At 42.8% G+C, this 18133-nt stretch overlaps 1 protein-coding gene across 2 annotated transcripts in view; it reads left to right on the forward strand.

Annotated features, from left to right (window-relative positions):
• The first annotated feature begins 450 nt into the window (after window positions 1-450).
• LOC117832463 (synaptic vesicle membrane protein VAT-1 homolog) overlaps window positions 451-18133 on the forward strand; it is a 96804-nt gene continuing 79121 nt past the window's right edge. For both annotated transcript variants that reach the window (XM_034711603.1, XM_034711607.1), the window contains exon 1: window positions 451-557. The gene's annotated coding sequence lies outside the window, so the exon portion shown is untranslated. The remainder of the gene's footprint in view (window positions 558-18133) is intronic.

Below are 18133 nucleotides of genomic sequence, written 5' to 3' on the forward strand. Positions count from 1 at the left end.
CTACAATCTTATTTCTTACTGCAAATCAGCTGCAAGAAAACATAATACCAGCCGGCAAAACCATCCTAGGTTGAATCATTTAAGGTTGCACATTTGCATCAATTTAAAAACTGAGAGGTCTGCTCAGCTGTATGTCAGTATTAGTGTGTCATTGTGTATCCATATATCTTTAATTTTAGATAAACAGTGCTTTAACAGTGAAGTCAAACATGAGTATATGAGTTAATAGATGTATTTAATTGTAGTGTACTAAAACGTTCTGCATGTTTGTGTCCAGAGGTTCTCATTTCTAAATCAACATGTTGAGTTTTTTTCTGCAGCATCTTGCAACTGTCACCAAAACATGCTGAATCTACCTCTGTGGTTTACCTTACATTTACCTTGACCTGAGTCATCCTGGCCTCTGATTGGTTTGTTAAGTGACATGTGACAAGAAACAAGGAAGTGTCCTGCTGTGAAGCTGATCTAGCTGTCAGTGAAGTACTGCTGAGACATGCATCCATCTCCATCCTGCTGTTTCTCAACCACAGCGTGATCCAGACTCTCTCGTCACAACTGTAAGTTTTTAGTGCACACATCACAAAGTAAAATTTAATGTGATGAAACACTTTAATGGATAATTTGCAGATGTGGACTTCTTTACAATCATTAACTGGGTTAAATGGATGTTTGCGTGCTGTTTTTATTGACTAACACATAAAAGTTTTAAAGTCTGTGGACGTCAATTCTTTCCTGAAGTTTCTAAAAGTTTCAAACCCTGACAGGTGGAAACATTGGGGCTGGTTCAAAGCTGCAGTTTGATGGTGTTTTAATGTCTTTAATATGCTTTCTGTGTGTGACTCAGTACATTACATATCTCTAAACACTCACTTATTCTCCCAGCCTGTCATTACTGGCAAAAGAAAACAGTTTAGATGCAATCTCTCGGTGTCAGCTGAGCAGCTACAGCTGTATAGATTTGAGGGGACTTTCTTCCAGCCGAGTACTTTATCACTATTAACTTCTCTCCCAAGTGCCGTCATTTTCCCTCAAATTATTCCCTCTCTCTCCTCTAGACACAAGAGCTCTTTGTCTGTTTTCCTCTCTTTTCCTCGCCCTTCCCCTGCTGTTTAAGCTCTCTTTGCACAGGATGCTGCATGTTGCTGCTTCCTTGATCTCCATTATTACAAGCTGCATGTCTCAAACACTGCTTAAAGGAGACAAGATGAAAAGGTACGAGTTGTAAGGAGCAGATGGCGAATAGAAGTGTCCTCTGGTTTGCAGCAGTCAAAAAGTGGTATCAACATTTTCAGACAAATATGCTCCTTTGGCTTGAAATATAGCGCCTGTTTTCATCTTCATCTCAAACAGCCATTATAATTGGCATTAATTCAGTGTTAGCAAGCTGTGAAAATGTAATTTCCAGTTCAAGAGCTCCAGTTGGAGCTTAGCTGAAGTGGAGAGCATTACACTGTCTACTGAATTAGTTTTGCCAGACGGAGATTGCTCTGGTTCCTCTGCTCAGAGTGGACGGGTTAATAGATCAATGGCAGAGGAGGCTGAGAGTGATACAGGTGAGAGAAACGAAAAAGAGCGGGAGTGCGGTTATTCAGAGGTAAAGGGAAAGAGAGGAGCATTAGGATGTGTGAGGTGGGGGAGTGAATGATTGGCTTGATTTCCCCCGTGTGTCTGTCATCATCGGGGGAGCTGCTCTGGCCCCATCAACGGGCCTCCAGCTCGGCGGTAGCTCCTAATGCCGCTCCTGCCTACATTACACGGCTATTTGCAGGAAGGCGCTGTGGTTTGATAGTCAGCCATATTGGTCATCATTGCCTCTTTGCAGGAAATGAACGAACAGAGGGGAAAGGCAATTTCTTATTTGGCTTCCCTTTCCATCCCTCCTTCTAAAAATACGTTGTGAAGATTTGCTATATTGTGTTTATTCATGCTGAAAATCTTTTATGAGGCCTGCTTCATACACGGCTGTTTGCCATTTTCTGTCTTTCTTCACTTTTGCTGCTTTGTTCTTTCTATTGTCTGATTAACTCTGTGTGCATGTGTGCGTGTGTGTGTGTGTGTTTTAAAGGTTTGTGGGATTTGTTCTGTTATTGCCTGTCTGGCTCCTCCCTGAACTGTTTGGCTCCAACAGCAGCCTGTGTGATAGTTGGATGTGTCTCAGGGCTCCACGCAGCTAACCGGGCAACGCTGGCACGTGTCCGTGTTTATGAGACAGCGGGCATGTGTTTGCTCCCACCTGGCAGGGGAAGATATGGAAGGAGGGAGGGGGGGCTTGTGGAGTGTGAATGAGAGGCCTGTTGTGACACTGTGAGGAGCGGGTGGGCATATTGGAGAGCAGCAGGTGCTCAGCCAATCTGGGAGGTGGTCCGATCCTCTAAAGTGTCCATCTCTAAGGAGGGACTGCCCCTGATTGGCTGCCGATCAAAACTTCCAGGGGGAGTGATAACGTCCCCTTGCCAGGACCCCGGTCTGAGTGCACCTGGCCTTCAGTCACATGACCGGAGATGTATCAGACGGACCCAGTGTGTGGCATTTGTATGCGGCTGCTTTGAAGTCCCAAGTCCTGGCTGGTTTGTCAGAGGGGGCGTGGCTCTTCCTCTCAGGAGAGCTGGAGGTGGGAGGGGCTTTGTTTGTTTGTTTGTTTGCCAGTCACCAGAGATGTGGCTGCCTTTCAGCGGATGCCTCTTTGTTTTTCAGCTAATTTGATTTTTTTCTCACATCTCTCATCTCTCCAGGGGAGGCCGGTCAGTGTTCAGCCTCTGTGCTATTAGAATAACAATCACACACCCACCAGTGCCAACCAAACACTCATCAAACCCAGAGCCAAGAGTGTCTGCTTCCTCTTCTTGTGTCTTTCAAGTGTGTACTTGAAGTCCTGCTGAGGGATCTAGACACAGATTACAACTTCTGCCGCTTCGGTTGCCCATCTACATTTTTTCCCCCTGATACTTGTTTTGTCACACAAAGCTGACCTCAGGAGAAGGCCAGAGGAATACAAATACTGATGTGCATTTAAATAGTCATTTTAGTCTGGACCTTTTTAAGCCTGCAAAACCCCAACACACACAAGATACCACACCGTTTGTTGTTTTCACTACTAACAAGCAAAACTCTTCTCTGCAAAAAGAAAACGTCACTAAGTAAGCTTTAATTCACACATTATCTCACACACTCAGAGTAAAAACTAACTAACTACTGATAAAACACAGGGAAACCTTGGTCCCTCCATGCTCTGTCTCCTCTGGACTTTTCCCCTTGACCCTGATTGACCCCTGGCTCCGAAGAGCCGTGACCCAGGATGATAAAATTACTCAGATGAAATGGAAACACCCCCACCTCTGCCTGCTACTGACCCTGATCTACAACCTGCAGAGAAAAAAACTACAGCTATTATGTCATTATTTCCAGCCTCAGCAATAAAAGGCTGCAGAGGAGAATGAAGAGCTCGAGCCGGGGAGGGAACAGAGGACCGAGGACGGTCTATTGTTGTGAAATTGTTCGTTTTTCTGTGACAGGACAAAAGGAAAATCAATAGGAGATATTGATGTTGTGTTCAAGGCTCAATTGTATCGCTGCTGCTTTGTCATCTCTTTTTCCCCCTCTCTCTCTCTCCCTCTCAGAGAAGTGATTTCAGAGGTGTGTTGATGCGAGTCTGTGTGGGTTTTGTTATGCATGAGACATTTTTCTTTTCTTTTCTTTTCTGACATTAGACGATTGTTTGGGGAAAACTTTAGTCAAATACTTTCTGTGGTTTAATATTTCTTGTGGCTCTGGAAGTGAAAAGAGAAGCATTGTTTTGTTTGCTTGCCATCAGTATGACTTCTGTCTGATACGGTTTGCTGTAAAACGCTCACCTGTCAATCCTAACAGTCCTCAGTGTCGCTAAGACAGCCGCTGAGTCCGCTGCTGCAGCCTGTGACCTCCTCTGTGAGAGTCAGTGACCCAGGCCTCATTCTGGAAGAGTGTACATGTTTATACAAGCTCTACTGTGTGTGTGTGTGTTTGTGTGTGAGATCATGTGTGTGTGTTTGTGAGAGGGTGCGTGTGTGTCTGCTGTTGAGTCTTTGAGCAGATGGCAAAAGGAAACCCTTGTGCTCAGCAACATGTCCATCACTCACCTCTATACATAATCAGGGTAGACACTGTGAATGACATGCAGACTGTGTGTGTGTGTGTTTATTATGATATATTACAAGATATTTAAATACTCGTATCACTTATTCAATTTTAAATTCTAATACCAGCTTTCAGCACACAGTGGGTTGTGGTATCACCTGGTCGGGCTGTGTAAACATCCCTTTAGATACAGATCTGTAGCTTCTTCAGAATCACACTAAAGCCAAACATAAAGCCAGTCTCAGCCTCTCTCTGGGAAGTATAGAACATTTTAAAATCTGCCTCTTTAAATGATTGTAATGGCAAAGTTCAGGTAGAAAGCAGGAAGTGATGTGCCGTTGTGCAGCAAGGTGAAGATTAAAGGTGTGGAGGTCCATGAAGGGACTGATGTATGATCTTCATGAGACTCACAACTGCAGCCAACGTTCATCTTCTTTTAACCTGTGACAACTATTAATCCTTAACCAGAGTCTATCCCACCATAATATAAATATATCATACCATATAATATATCCTGGCCTCAAAGAGCAACTCATAACGATTGAAAAAGCCTTGTTGATAGTTTGAAATGTCCCTTGAAAAAAGTATTCACTAGACACTATCCTTGATGTTACAGATTCCTCCAAATCCATTTTTATTTCCAGGCTCAGGTGCTCCAAAGTATCATGATTAGACTGAAACCATCAGATTGGATCAGATCTAAAGTGTTCAAGTGTGAGGCCAGCTGTATCCCAGTAGAGGACTAGATTCAGGCTGGTTTACAGGAACAACATTTGACAAACTTTTAATACATTTTCTACATGCACACCACTGCTCAGTGTCTTCACAAGATTGATGCAGCCTACCATGCATCCTTGAGGTTCATTACCAATTGTAAAGCTCTGACTCACCGTTATGAGTTGTACTCGCGGGTTGGTTGGCCGTCTCTGGAGACATGCAGGTTGGTACATTGGTACATTTTCATTTATAAGGCTATTCCTGGTCTGCTGCCACACTACCTCTGTGTCTTTATCACACAGAAAAGTGCCCTGGACTTTTCAATGCTTTCTGTCCCAAAAGCTCGTACAGAAATTTGGAAAAGGGCTTTTAGGTATTCTGCACCCTCAGCCTGGAATTTATTGCAGAATGGCTTGAAACTCAAGGAGCTGGTGTCACTTTTTGTTTTCAAATAAAGAAAGACCTTGAAGCTGAATCTTTAGGATGTTGTTGTTTTTAGTGTATCTTGTTACAACTGCCTCCCAGGTAATGGCTTTTTCTGCGCTTAAGGTTGTGCTTGTAAAGTGTACTTCGGTTCTGTGTGGCTATTTCAATTAGGAGAGACACAGTTTGAAGATTAAATGTTATTTATCACAACTTAATGAATAATGAAACATGAAATCTTTGGCGTAGGGACTATGGGGATAATTTTGTGAGTGTAGGATGTGTGAATTTGGCAGCAGAAGAGATCCAGACACTGGTGGTTGATGAATTCTAGGATTTGAAGACTTTGCAGAGACGAGGTGGAGATGGGGTGGTGGAGGTGTGAGCACCATCAATGCAAGAAGGAACAAGCTGGAGAGAGAGACACATTTAAAAAGACAGCAGAAAGTTGATAAGCTGACGATAAGGGCGTGCCGCTGAGCTATTGGATGACAGCCGCCGCTGATTAACCAATGACAGCTCCGGAGCATACAGATGGAAGCGGGTGAACTATTGAATGAGGGAGAGGAGAGTTAAACAACTGCTGTGATTGTCCTCCTGTCTGAACTTTCACTAGAACTACATGTCTGTAACTTTGTGGGGTTTTGCTGCTGGTCAGGTCTCCCTTGAAAAAGAGATCTATGAGCTCAATGGACCAACCTGGTTAAATAAAGATTAATAAAATTAATAATAATAATAATAAAAATCAAGCAAAACTGAAATTTTCAAGAGCTATTTCACTAACAAGGACCACGCCACACCAGGATATGAGTTCAAACATTTAATGAATATCTGTGAGTAGTGTGGCCCAGCAGAAGAAGAGTCAGGATGGGGGTTCCGTCTCAGCTTTATGAAGCCAGAGCGGATCCTGACCCAGGCTGTAACTAGGATTAGACAAGGGCATGGGAGAAGCAAGCACAAGTTGAGCAGAAGGGGATGAGGGAAAAGGTTAATTGAAGTAGAAGAAGGATGGGTTGAAGAATCACAGACAAACTGATGGAGTAGGCTGGCTACTTTTAAGTAGGCTTAAGTAGTTCTTCATCTAATGTTACATTTGTCATGAAAAAACACAAAAAAAACTGTCCTTATCAAACATAAAATGTTTAATTCAAACAACTGTATACAGATCTTTCATGGATTTGGACGCTCCCTATGGACAAAGCGTGTCGTATGTAGTCTCATTTAGAGAGCCAGTTGTCTGGATTGGGTATCTTGAAAGTCTGTATCTTGTAAAGGTTTACTCAGTCTAGTTTTTCTTTGAAAAATAACCAACAAAATAAACCAGATTATGTGATCTTAGATAACAAAACAATTACAATCAGTCTGATTTAGTCCCTTCAACCACATATGGTAGAGTTAAGCCAAAGGTGCAGGACAGATGAACAACTTGTGACCTCTGTGGTCTCTTGCCCTGTAACGCTATATATTTTACCCTGATAGTCTCTTCTCATCCTTTAGTCCATCTGGAGTTTTCAGGTCTCTTTCCACCGTTACTTATCAAAGCAGAATTATTCTGTAAATAACACTTTTATGCCACACACACAATAGCTCACCTCCTTCTTTCCAGGAGACAGAGCTAACTGAGACCGTCTTAGATAATTGCCTTCATATTTAAGTGGCATCATTAAAGGAAGCCACACGTGCTTTACTGCAGGCTATCTACATTATGTCCTTGTTTTTCTACATATGTGCACAAGTGCTGGGCCACACAATGTCACACATACAAATATGCACCCCCCCCTGCAGCACACACCCACAAGTAATTAAGCCTGAAAATCTGAAATTAAATCACAAACAGTGGCTAATTTCCTTGGCGATGGCACGGTTAACACATCTCTCCTCGTAACTGGCCTTTCAGCGAGCGCCTGTGTCACTGTCTCTGTAAAAGAAGTAATCAGCGAGCGAGAGATAAAGACGGAATTATAAAAGAATAGAGTTGAAAAAAGAGAGCGGATAGGAGGCCGATGGGCCTTTTCTGAATGCAAGCGCAGGATATATACTGTCATAATCTTCTTAATTGTACATGCTGTTTAAACAGGCAATCCATCTTTAAATAGTGGCTCTTTCTTTGGCAAAGCACTTCAGTGTAAAGGTAAGAGAGTTCTTTCTTCATTGTGTGCTGTTTACTGTCACACTCAAACACGGGAAGACTGAGAAGAAGCAGAAACACTGAAGACTTCACTGTCCAACATGGACACATCTACAGGGGCGTGTCCAGAGGGGTGTAGGGCCCTGGGAAATCCATTTCATTTTCTTTCAAATTCTGTTTTTTCCATTTAAATTTTTTAGAATTCTGTTTTTTACCCTTTACACTTATTTCACCACCATATAGTGTGTGCTTTTTGTGTCAGTGAATAAAATGTCCGTTGATTAAATGCAAAAAGGAAGTGCAGGTCGGCCTGACTAGCATTAGCAGCACGGTGTTTTCCTTTGTTTTTCACATTGCTTTTGGATGACAAGTGGTCATCACACGTGTTTTTATGTTTCCAGTCAACAGTATGTTGGCAGAATTTGCAAAAAAGCATGTCACCTGACACAAAGAAGTCATTTGGGAACTGTTCAGCTCTGTATTTTGGAGTAAGAGATGAGTTTTGTCGTTTTTTTTGCAGACTTCGCCGGTGTTTCTGGTGGCCGCTTCGACATGTTGTTTATTTTGGGAGGGGGCGGGTGAGTGTTTGTGAGGAGATGCCATAGACTGTATAAAATATGGACGTAGTATCCGTGACGTCACCCATCTGTTCCTGAGAGCTGTTTTGAAGCCAATCGACGGCGGCAGCCATATTGGAAATGCTGAACTCAACCAGGCAGAGTGTGACGTAGTGTGAGTCTCCTAGCCAACAGCTATGTGTTCCCGACCGGGAGTCATGTCAGTCATGTCCTTATTTGGGCAAAAACTCTAAATCTTAATATCTTCTGAACCATCACGTTAGAAAAAAATTCACCCCCTGTACAGTGTGTCCCATTAGAGAGATTAGCTTTGTAGGGCCAAGCCGTTTTTTGAACCAGGCTGTAAACATGTTTATTAATGCTGTAAAGATCGTCTTTTTCCCATTCATGTCTATGTGGTTTCCGGTGTTTCTGCAGCCAGCCTCAAGCGGATTCTCAATGTATTGCCGTTTATAACACTTCCACATGGGCTTAATAGTTTGAGACCGGAGGTTGCCGCTTGGAGGAGATGCACGGGGTGTGCCACTAATAATCAGTCCCCGGAAACATTTCCCCAGACAAACGTTCCTTCTCCTCATGATGACAGCATTTCAGTCACATTGTGTCAATTTCTGCAATATTCCACGTTTAACAGTATACTCCATTTTTGTTGGCAAATTCCGCGATTCCGTCTGCGATTCTGTGAAAGCGGAAATCATAGGGCCTTATAGGGGTGGCATGGACTCCCTTGAAATCTGATTTGGCCACCCAAGGTGCCACTCTAAAATCCCAAATGATTGACTATTTTCCTTGTCAGAGGTGGAACTTAAAATCGACTGTTCAGGCTGCGAGGAGCTTTCCTTGCATTTTACTTTAGCAGACTTTTTCTTACATTGGTTCTTATTTGTTGCTTCTTCAAAGATTTATATGTTGCCACTCAGTTGTGTTCCTCCTTAGATATAAAAATGACTTTACAATCTTTAAATGTTTGTGGTTAAATAGATACAATTATGTCTTCATGTGTCAGTTCATTGCTTCATCTCCCCCCTGCACAAATCAGTGCCTCTGTTGGGCCACCCCTGTCAGAAAGTCTGGACCCGGCCCTGCACATCTGTACTTGAAAGCAATGACAACAATCTAAATTTAGTTGTTATTTTTGGAGATTAAGATCTATGCAGCACAGAGCCTGTTTCAAATCTGCTCTTAATCACTTTATGCTTCCCTCTCAGATCATCCTACGTTACGTGGTATTTACATACATACATACATTTAGCATATATCTTCCTCATACCACTTCAGATTTTCAAAGATAAGCAGCAGCCGTCAGCAGAGAGTGTCTCCTTCATTGATTTAATTCCCTTAATTATCATTTAAAGAGAAACACCCTGAGTACGTAGTTGCCAGTGGGCAAACATTTCCCACAAATGAGTTTAAAACGAAAACTGCTGCTCATATTGAAATTAATGACTGCACACTTTCCTTTTATCCCCAGAGAGTAACAAGTGAAAGCATTTGCTGCTTACACTGTGTTAAATATGATTTAACAGAAAAGCCTCAGCCTGCACAAGAAAAATCTTGTAAAATGGAAAAGAGCCGAGCAGCAGGGGAAATAAACCACTCATTTAAAAGAATCATGAGTATTTCCTTTAACCGACCAGTTGTCAGCTTTGTACCTGCACTTCTAACAAAATCCCACATCCTCATGGCTGCCAGCTTAAGCTAACAAACCTAAACGTGAGCTTGTTTTTGCCGCAGGAAACCTCCCCGGTGTGAAATGCGTTTCCGCTTGTGTTGCTGCAGCTCTGAGCATTCAGTGTGCTCCTCTGACTCCGCCGGGCCAGAGCCCCAACCCTGGCTCCAGGGCCTGCCCCGGGGTGTAGGACTCATTTATAAGCCAGGATGACATTCTGGTGTTGGATGCTTCCACACAACCAGCTCGGTTGGTTTCTAACCGGTCTGAACATTTCATCAGAAAAGCCACGGTGATGCTTTCATGTTCAGGAACATGAATGCAGAGAGGAGAATGTAGACCCCGTGGTTGGAGGAAGTAGAGGAGAGAATATAAAAGACCTGAGCTAAGAATAGAGCACGACTGTTGTGTAAGAGTTGGAAATACATTAAAATATACATGGATTTACAGTACCTAACAAGGAGTATAGTAGGGCTGTCTTTTGAATGTAGTTTTCTAAGCTGAGGAGAAAAAGCTACCAGAGGCAGTGTGTGTTTTGCAAACATGTAGTTCCTTGTAAAAGCCTGGGTGAGAGAATACTTTGTTGGATGTTTCTTTTCTGTGGTCCATGCTCTTTCCAAGCGATGGATGTGTGGTGTAAATTCTCTCAGAGGGGGGAGGCAGTGATTTATGTGTCATGCAGAATGGAGGCCACACATCTTGCTGACAGGACTCAGCCATCAGAAAGAGTTATGTCCAGCCAAAAACACAAAAGCAAACTCACAAGGTGGACCAAGACCAGGCCTTACCACGCTTTTGTAACCACCTCTCACTCTCACTCACACACACACACAAACACACACTCGCACACAAAAGCCTCCAGGCCGGCCCTCCTTCACTTGCAGTTTGCTCATCTGTTTGCCTCTTTGCCCAGAAAGAAATGTATGCATTTCCACAGAGCATAAATAAACACGGACACACACACATGCACGTAGGCAAAGGAACAGACACACACATACACATGCAATGCAAAACAAACCAACTAGATCCCTCTATAAATAGGGATATTTGAACACACTCACGTACACACACACAATGAAATGTCCTCAAAGTTAAAAAAAAATCAACAGTAAACTTATGTGCTGGAGGGAAATATACTGATTACTTTTATAAATTAGTAGATTGCTCCTCAAATATATGTTCTGTTTTTAATTAATGAGGTCTATATTATTCTCTTATCAGACAGACACAGACTGATGGATGTAGTTCAAGCAGAGAGTAAAATAGCCATGTTGTCTTTTGTGCATGTGAGTATGTAATAGCATGCATAAATTCATGCTCGTGGTCTTACTTTCCTCACTGCAGCCATGTCTCTACAGGAGCAACATACAGGAAGCAACTGCAGCAGCAGCAGCAGCAGCAGCAGCTCATGTAACAAAGTTGTCTTTCTATTTCTTGCTCTGCGTCTGAAAGCAGTTGCTGCCAACTTGGTGTTAGCCCCACAAAACTGGCAATGATGGCTTTGCTGGGGCTGGACTGCAGCCAAAATATCCACCCCTCCTATAAACTACACAGAATAATACACAGCTGAGCTTGCACAGCCAATGAAAAGTTCAATTTAATGCACAGAAACATTTATTTCTGCACCTTCTAATAAAAAAAAACACAAGGACAGCAAACGACTGGATCATAGTGCAGAAGTTTTCTAAGTTTGAGGAGTTTAGGTGTCGGGGAAACAGGTGAACAAGAGCGACTTTTCATAAAGACAGATGAAGGGAGAGGAAGTGGGAGCAAGCTTAACACCCTCCTTCAGACATGCGTCATGTCGGAGAGTGTGCTCAGGGCTACACAGGTCTGATTAGGAACGGCTCGGTGGCTGTTTCTATACCATTAAACCACCCATGTCTTAATCCCTCTCCATCTCTTCACTTCCGTTTGTCTCCGTCTTCCTCTTCAAGCTATTTCCTCCAAACATATTGCACTTTTTGTTTTCCAGTGATGTCTGTTCTCTCACTTCCTGAAAGTGACTCACCTCTGGCAGGTAACTGACAACATGTCTTGGACATCAGCGATCCTCATTAACATTCTGAAGCACAACCGCCTCGGCTGCATGACGTCAGTGTTTCTGTGGAAACTCATTCGGGGATCAGGGTCAGATTCACACTCTGCAACGATCATGTTGTATCCATCCTGTCAGGTAGTGAAAGAGGAGAAGAGGGGAAGACTCGCTGAAGGATGCGGATATTCCTCTGCTTCTTGTTCTCATAAGAACACTGCTGATAATAAACAGAGTGAATCACTTATGGAAAGACAAATCCAACAGCAGTGAGAGGTTACGAAACACCTGCCTGGCTCTCTTATGTGTATCTAATTGTCCAAACCGAGCTCATATTTCAGAAATCCTGCTGCCTCATGTGTGCAGGAGGAGGATTTGAGGCTCAGATTAGCCGGCCTGAGAATCCTGTTCTACGACACACGAGTGGACTCGGGTTTTATTACTCTATAATCACCTCGACTGAGCCTGCCAGAGGCTGAGAGACTTTCTCCCCAGAGAGAGGATTGATGATGAGCTTGTTTCCTTGCTGACATTATGTTCAAACAGCCTGCGTTGCTTATTCTCATATCCAAAGGTGGGGCGGGATAATAATTACCCAAAGTGCTGCCATCATGCATATTGTACATGGTGTTACATAGAGGCGGTTACACCAAGCTGAGTGCCTACATTGTTGAAGCACCAAATTATGTCACGTATAGTTCCTCTAACCGCATGTGTCTGACTGCTGTGGTTTGATATATAGTCCTTTATTTTGCCTGCACTATTGAGTGTTCACATGAGCACATATTCGAGTGTTTTTCCTGCTGTTAGCTCAGCCTCATGTCACACTGGGTGAAGAGTTGCTTCCAATAATAAAGAGGAAATGTCAGAAAACATCCACTTACATTGAAAAGACGACATCTAACCATGCAACTGTAGCTGTCGCTCATTATACCTTTATCCCATCATGCTTTGTGCTGGACTGAATACATGTTTGTAATGTTTGTCTTCTTCTGTTTTCATCTGTAGCTTTCTTCAGTGTTCCACTTACACAGACTGAGCTTTACCTGCACAGCTTGAGGATAACATCTCCCACATTGTACATGAAGAAGGAAGGTCCTCACACTTAAGTTACTAATGGATTTAATTACCCCGGCATTGAAAGTTTACATTGATGATCGGACGAGACAATGGGAGTGCAGTGAAGGACTCTGAGTTATCAAAGCCACTCACACTGTGCACGCGGCTTCATCATTAGCAGGTGAATGAGCTGCTGCAGTACGGCGTTTCTCACAGAATGAGGATCTATTTGCGGTGGTAGCCGACTGAGCCCGTTAATTTATTACTCCGAGGAAGCGGAGAGAGGTTGTGGAACATAGCGAGCAAGTTTCTCCTGCTAGATAACTGTTTGAACACAACACTGTGGTTACAACAGGAGCTGATAATTAGTCTTTAATAAAACATTACCACAGCTGGGCGGTGATGGTGAAGACTGTTGTATGGAGTTTATTATGTCTAATGCAGTGAAGGTTAAAATCTGCAGTGTGTTTTTATTTTTTAGCCTCGCTACAGGAGGACGTATCCCTTCTTCACATTAAGGTTAAAACAGGATATCATAATAATAATAATAATAATAATAACTGATAAGACTTATATAGTACTTTTCTAGTTCTCAGAGTTGCTTTACATGAAGTGTTGATTTTTAAATGAGTGAAGAGAGTCAGAGTTTTAGATGTTTGGGGCAGCGACAGCAAAGGCTTTGTCCCCCAAGGTGCGGTGCTTGGTCTTGGTGTTCAGGGACAAGAGATTAGAATTTGAGGATCTGAGGCGCAGTGGCGGTTCTGGGGGGAGGGGCCAACAGGGGCCAGTGCCCCTGTAAAACTGAACCTGGAACCCCCTGTGGCCCCCCCTCCACACCAAAATAATATTATACGATAAAAAAAGCTTCGGTATTGCGCTGATATCACAGGCGGAACACATGCGTGTGGCACTTGGTTCCAGTCCCTTAGAGCGCTAAGGGACTCATGTTGAGTGTAAACAGCCAAACAGCTGCTGTCAGTCTGCATTTTGAAATAGTACACAGTAGTATATATGTCTAGTATATAGGGATGCACTGATGTTCTGCCAGTTTGTTCTCAGCCGGTCCTCGCCCTTCTCAGTCTCTTTTGTCAGGGTTGAATGTGTCCCTCTGACAACACCCTTGGCCCCAGCCTGGCCCCCCCCATTAAAATTGGTCTAGAACCGCCACTGCTGAGGCGGCGAGATAGGGAGTGGCATTTGAGGAGGTCGGTCAGGTATGAGGAGGCAAGGTTGTTGAGGGCTTTGTAGGTGATGAACAGGATCTTGAAGTGGATTCAGTGCCGGATGGAGAACCAGTGATATCATAACGGCGATGGTTTCAGCTTCCCATCACAATGACACTTCACTGACCGGCTTCACAGCAGATATACTTGGATGTGACTTAACTGTTATTGATCAGGCAGGTGCTGAAGTACAGATGAAGCCAATTACTTCTCCACTTTATCGGAAAATAGAAGGAAAAAGCACCTACCGATGAATCACGTCGTGGCTTTGCAGTGCAGCAGATTTAGACTGAAATGAAGATCATTATATTAAAGTCAGTCCGGTTACACACCTGACATACTCCACCTTCTGCAGTAAGGATGTCCTCTCTTGTGCATTTCATTCTGAGGAGCTCATTTCAAGAATCGCTGCCCTGTTCCAAACATGTTATCTTGGTATCAGCTTCAATGCTCCGGTTATATGTACCAAAAGAGCAGTCTGCTCTGAGGAGTGAAAAAAATCTAGTTTTTATCTTTTTTTTTTTAAATCCAAGTAAGTCAGGGTTGAAGATGAACTTTATCTTTTTTTGCTCCTGTGACATTTACCTTCAGATCCCTGACATATCTCAAGATATGAATTCAAACTTATTTTAAAAGAGGCTGCCTCATCAGGTCAAACGGTAATAGGAGGCAGAGGAATTGTTAAACCCTATTGGCAGCTGTGAATAGATAACGCTCTCCCCCCTCTGTCTGTGGTTGACAGTGATGTGACCTTTATTAAGGCACCGAACCCCCCAAAGGCTCCAGACGAGCTGCTTAACAGCCAAACAGTGAACAACTAAAACGGGCTATCTCCCTAATGTGTGACCGTGTCAACGGGAGACGCCCTGCAGCAAGTATGGAAATCTCAACGCTGAGAGGGCTGTGTGGGTGAGGCTGGGATTTAGTGACCTTCACAAACAATAAACCAATAATCCAACTGGAAAGTTACAGACTCAGTCTTGTTGATAACTGTTGAGAGTTTCTTGATTTTATTATTTTAGACATGTATTGTAAACAGTATATTATGATTATCTGAATATAAAGCGCCTGATCATCAGAGCGGTGTTATCACCTGATCAGCAGCAGCAGACGGTGCAGCAGATTGATGAACTCTAGTACAGTCCTTAAATTTGAGTGACAATTCAGTCTGCCAGGTTGTCCCATAATATAGAACAGCTGTTAGCAAGGTGACAAAGTTCTTCAACTGCAACTTGCTGCTGTAGTTTTTTTTAATACGTAATTAACTGCACACAGCTGGTTAGTGTTCTCGGTCGTATGAAAACAGGCGATCCATCAGATTCAGCACTCCAACTAAGCAGAAACTCTTGTTTAAGGTAAAGTTTCAGGTCCGGTCACTAACAACTTTCTGAGAAACATCAGGCAGAGTTTTGTGATGACAGGCAACAGTTCACAGTGGCACAGGTGTCTGAAATAGCTGATGCGTCAGCAGCTTTATATAAAACACTGCTAGAGAGAGGAATATCTGTGCTTACCAGTGTTGCCAACTCCTCAGTGAGGAAAGTAGCTATTGGCTGTTCTTAAAGTCACTAAACGACATCATTTTTTAATTTGCATGATTTGAATTGTAATGGATGCTGCAAGAGAGACATGTAACGTTGAGGGAGAGACAAAAAGAGGTTTAAAAAACACTAAATATGTTTACAACTACACTTAGAAGCCTACAACAAATCAAAGTAAAACATTACATTTTTCAACCATAACATTTTCAAGATGTTTATTGTATACAATCTACATTAACTATCTAAATGGCGTGATACATTTACATTCAGAACAGAAGGGGTGAACGCCTCCTGCTCTGAATGCAGCCTGTAGGAGGGACTCAGCAGCCTCCACTGCTCGTCTAGTAGAGTAAGAATGATACATGCTTTCACGTCAGTCTCCAACAGTCTCCATTTAACACCAGAAAAAGTCCCTAGATTTGTTGCTAATTGCTTTTGAGTCGCTAGAGGAGTCTGAAACCACACCAAATATAGCCACAAAGTTGGCAACAGTGGTGCTAACCTGCTAACTTCAACTCAGCCTGGGTCAGGCAAACGAAAAAAAGGCTTGATGGAAACACAGCAGAGTTATTAGGTGCTAAATATTGCCACCAAGCCTAGCAGACTTCAGCCATGTCACGTGTTTGGGAGCTCTGTTGAATATAAATATTATAGTTAGAGTAAAAAATACTAACCTGTTGGTGTTGCTTTATTTTTGTTATATGTTTTGGGGCTTTTACATCTTTATTTATAGAGGAGAGGACAGTGGATAGTATAGGAAACTGGGAGAGAGTGGAGGGAATGACATGTGGGAAAGAGGCTGCAGGCTGGATTCAAACCCTGATCACCCGCTACATGGGTGCATCTTAACCATTAGGCTAAGTCTGCGCCCATGTTGCCTTATTAACAATCCAACAGACCCGTTTCCATTCTGTAACCTCAAAAATACACTTGTGCATTTTGTCAATGGAGGCAGTATTTCGCTCTATTCATCCAAGAGAGTCATCCAGCTTGAAACACTGAATCAAAAACTGCTTACTAGCATCAAAACGTCCGGTTGGTGTGTGATTGGTTGTCAGATTTGATATTCCAACTGTGGACTCAAGAATCTTGACAGGATCACGACCATTTCATAGCAAGCGGTGTTCCGATTTTAAGAGTGACCCTGTCATCTGGTGACTTCCAGTGGAATGCGTCAAATGTTGTCAGCTGCGATGCCTTCATGAGGAAAGAGTCCTCATGAAGGCATCACAGTTTTTATCATGATTTCAGAATATATTCACCAGATCTGAAGAATGAAAAACTAAAGGCATTTGTGAGGGGTGGATTCTGTTGCCAGTTAACCTTGAACGATGAATGATGACAGTGGTTGCAACTTGCACGCTATCAAACCTTTTGTCTGTATCTTACTTGAGTTCAATCAGGTTATCACTGAAAATAATGAATATTAACTGCTGAATTCTGAACCTAATCGCCCTGATTATGACAAAGATACAGGGGGAAGACAATTAGGACTTAATATGGAAAGGTACGAAATAAGTAAACTACAACAGGAAATGATTGTTACCCTGATGTGCATGCTCAGCTGGTTGTTGTGGTACTTTTTCAGACAGTTTTTGTCAGGTTTCATACATAGTGTCGCCTGTCTTTGGCTCAGGAGGATTTTTTATTTCATGTAGTCTTGATATTTGGCATCCTGTGCATGACAACAACTATAATTAGGTGTACTGAAATAGGTGTTCGATCAGTCTGTTTGGTTTAAAGTTGTAGAAGCAACCCATTTGTTAGCAACAGCTCATCTATACCGACTACAGCCATGCTACTTTAGATAAACCCTCGTAACCATCCTTCACAATCATAGATAAAGTGGTCTTTATTCCATGGACAGCCTCCAAGATGTCCATCAGTCTGTGGATTCTAAACCAGAACACTGGATATCATTACGGAAGCCCTCCATCTCTCTTGTCTGAGCAGACCTCCATTCGAAAGGCTCGGTCAAAACAAGCAGCTCTCACACACACACACAGCCTGTAATCCCTGAGGGGAACAGTGTGTTTGCTTCCACCTGAAAACACATGATGGAAGAAACACTACCTCCTATAATATCAATAAGTCTGACTGATGGTCAAAGGCATAAAAATATCTCCCCTCTGTAATAAGAAGCTGTCTCAGATGTAAACTCAGACATAAAGACGATAAACACACACACACTCACGGAGACATAAAATGAAAGCACACACTCTCAGATTTTAATTAGCAACACTTTAGTACAGAAAGCACTAAACCGTGGGATAATTAATCTCCACAGTCTGTGTTTTCACTGCTAAACCACCCCGAGGACGAGCCCAGGTTGGTCTCTGCTGTGTTGAAATCATCTGCTGGGAATCAGGAAACAATAAAGTTGAAAGTCTTGAGGGCTAACAGGGAAAAGGTCATCAGATTAATATGCTGTAGAAAGCGTTTGCTTGTTCTGTTCACTGATGGTCAATTCCTGCATCATGAATGTGGAATGCCTACCGCTTCCTGTGAGTGTAAGTGTTTCTGTGTGCATGAATTCAGCTTGGTCACATACTGCTTCTCATTACAAATCCTCTCATGACTGAGTGCAATTTGTGGCTCTGCTCTGAAGGCTTTTGTCAGCAGGCGGGCCAAGTACTGTCTCTCTCAC

This window comes from Notolabrus celidotus, chromosome 20 (assembly GCF_009762535.1).
Source record: "Notolabrus celidotus isolate fNotCel1 chromosome 20, fNotCel1.pri, whole genome shotgun sequence".
NCBI classification, from domain to species: Eukaryota; Metazoa; Chordata; class Actinopteri; order Labriformes; family Labridae; genus Notolabrus; species Notolabrus celidotus.